This window comes from Colobus angolensis, unplaced genomic scaffold, assembly GCF_000951035.1.
Source record: "Colobus angolensis palliatus isolate OR3802 unplaced genomic scaffold, Cang.pa_1.0 Scaffold74, whole genome shotgun sequence".
Classification (NCBI taxonomy): Eukaryota; Metazoa; Chordata; class Mammalia; order Primates; family Cercopithecidae; genus Colobus; species Colobus angolensis.
In genome coordinates, this window is record NW_012121154.1 from 4,322,750 (window position 1) to 4,325,445 (window position 2,696).

The following is a 2,696-nucleotide window of genomic DNA, read 5'->3' on the forward strand; positions in this document are numbered from 1 at the left end:
GTGGTAAAACCTCATCTCTACTAAAAAATACAAAAATTAGCTAGGCGTGGTTATGCATGCCTGTAGTCCCCGCTACTCGGGAAGCTGAGGCAGGAGAATCATGTTAACCTAGGAGGCAGAGGTTGCAGTGAGCTGAGATCACACCACTGCACTCCAGCCTGGGCAGCAGAGTGAGACTCTAAGAAAAAAAAAAAAAAGTTCTATATTACCTTTTTAAAAAGCCTGACATATCTATATGATATCCCTGCACTAAACATTTGCTATCTATAATGAGGTAAAATATGTATGGGCTTTTTTCCCCACGTTAAAAAAAAAAAAAAAGAATTGCCTTAGCCAAAAATGTGATATTCCCTTCACTATTGGGATAATAGTGAAGATTTTTCACTGTCCATGGCTACATTTAGATTAAGATTAAGATTTACGTCATTCTGTCTACCTTGCTCATGAGTTTATATATATTTTCATACGGCACAGCTCAGGAAGAAATTGAACTCAGATAAGCCATCATTTTGTGATCCTTATGATTGATGATCCTAACTAGAAAATGTTAAGAGTGAGAAGGGAGAACTCTTAATAACATGCCAGACACAAACACCAAACAGGGTAGCTGGGGCAGTTGCCCTTCATGACCCAGAGCCAGGGAGAAGGGGTGAGGGCAGAGGCTGCTGCACATTCTCCACACTCACGCCAAGAGCTGGCCTTAGGCTTTACAAGCTCAGGCCTTTGGTTAAAATTCCCATTGCTGCAGGAGATAAATGAGAGGGGCAGGAGTGAATGGGTCCCAGGAAGAGGGACTGCTCCAGGAGAAACTGCTCCATGGAAAGTCAAGCTGGTTTGCACGAGGATGGTGGTGGCGTAGAGGAGAGAACAGAGGGCATTTGAAGGTAGGATCTGTGGGACACAAGATGGATGGGATGTACAGGGTAAGAAAAAAGCACAAGCCAGGAGGATCCCTGGGTTTGGGCTGAGTGGCCAAGTGGGCCTGCGGCATTTGAGAGCGTAGCTGGCCACAGCGCCCCTGCAGAGTTGGACATGGGCTCTGCTGCATGGGGTTGCCTTCCCTGCCTGATGTCGGGACCCAGCATACCAACTGCACAAACTCACCAGCCCCACTCCGATCCAGGATGTTTGCAACTTTGTGTCTGAGCCTTAAGCCAGATAAATCCAGCCCCTTCATTTCACTCCACTTCTATCCAAGAAGCATCTCCAGTGCTGCTTATTCTGTGTCTGGTCTCAACAAGGTACCAGCTATGGCAATGCAGGGTCTCAGGTTCCACCTGAGGACTGAGAGTCTGCATCGTAACAAAATCTCCAAGTGGTTCCTAGGCACTGTGAAGTTTTCAGAGATATTTCCTGCCCATCCTGAAATCTTCAGCTCAGGGTCACCTCCTACAGGAAGCCTTCCCTGACCATCTTCATCTCCCTGATCACAACAAGGATAGTGCAGTGAGAGAGGCAAGCATAGTACCAGTACTGACTGCACCATCACACTCTTGAGCATTTCTCGCTCATGAGTCTTTCCCTTCCACTGGCTAGGAGATCTGGGTGCTAAACTTCTCTGTATCCTCGCCTGGTGGTGTCATCGTATGCCTTGTAAATGGATCCCATGTAAATGCCTTACACATGGGAGGCCTCACAACGCCTCCAAGCCCTTCCTGTATCTGCCCTTGGGGTCCCTGTTGTAGGATTGCCCAAGAGGTGAGGCCATCTGGTCATGAGGGCGAGTAGATGTTGCAGACACCAAATAGAAGTGCAAGACAGATATGTTTTACCACATTCTTCCCCAGAAGACCTGTTTCACTGGGCTCTGCTGCAGAGCCTTGCTGACCAGATCCCAGATCCCACAGAGATTTCACTAGGGGTTATTTCACTTAATTAGATCATTAGCAAACCTCTCAGTGTTGGTCTTCACTCGCCTTCCCTGCCCCACAACCACCCGAAGCCAGCCCAATCATTCTTCCTTCTCCATCCCTGATGATCACGCAGGTCAGGCCCCAATTCTCCCAGAAGACCCTTGTAAGGCCCCTCACCAAATCCTAGCCCCCACCCTAAGCCTCCCCGAGGCTATTAGATGGCACCAAAGACACCATCTGTGTACCTGGCCCTGGCCACCATCCTCCCCAACACCCTCCCACATCTTTCTCCAATTCCCCTGGGCCCAGACTCCAAGCTCTCAGGGCCTTGATCCTGTTTTGCTGTCTGGAATATTCACCCTGACCTTGAGAGGCTGCCTCCTGCTGCCCTTCAGATCTCAGCTTAGTCACCTCCAGGTGTGCTACCTCCCTGTCAGCCCTTGGCCCTATCAGAGGTGTCTGCAGAGCACGTGTTACCATCATGTGTGCACTGGGCCCTGATATCTGCCTGCTTCTCACAAGGACATGAGCACCATGGTCCTCAGGCCTTGTGGGGCTGTTTTGCTATCACACCTCCCAAGCACCTGCATCAGTGCTGAAGCTAACACAGAAGCTCAGACATCTTGACTGACTGCATAGATAGTGAACACAGCAACACTCATGCTTCTGTTCTATGGAGTGGCGGAGTGGTGGGTGCTGCCCAAGCTCTATACGTGCCTGTCCGTGTTCTCACCTGCTTTGGCCCAAGAAGCTGACTCATCCACTATGCAAGGCCCAGGCTCCCCTGGTGCTGGTACCCGAAGCTTACAATCCTAATGCTATCTATCAAACTTAAATGAGAGC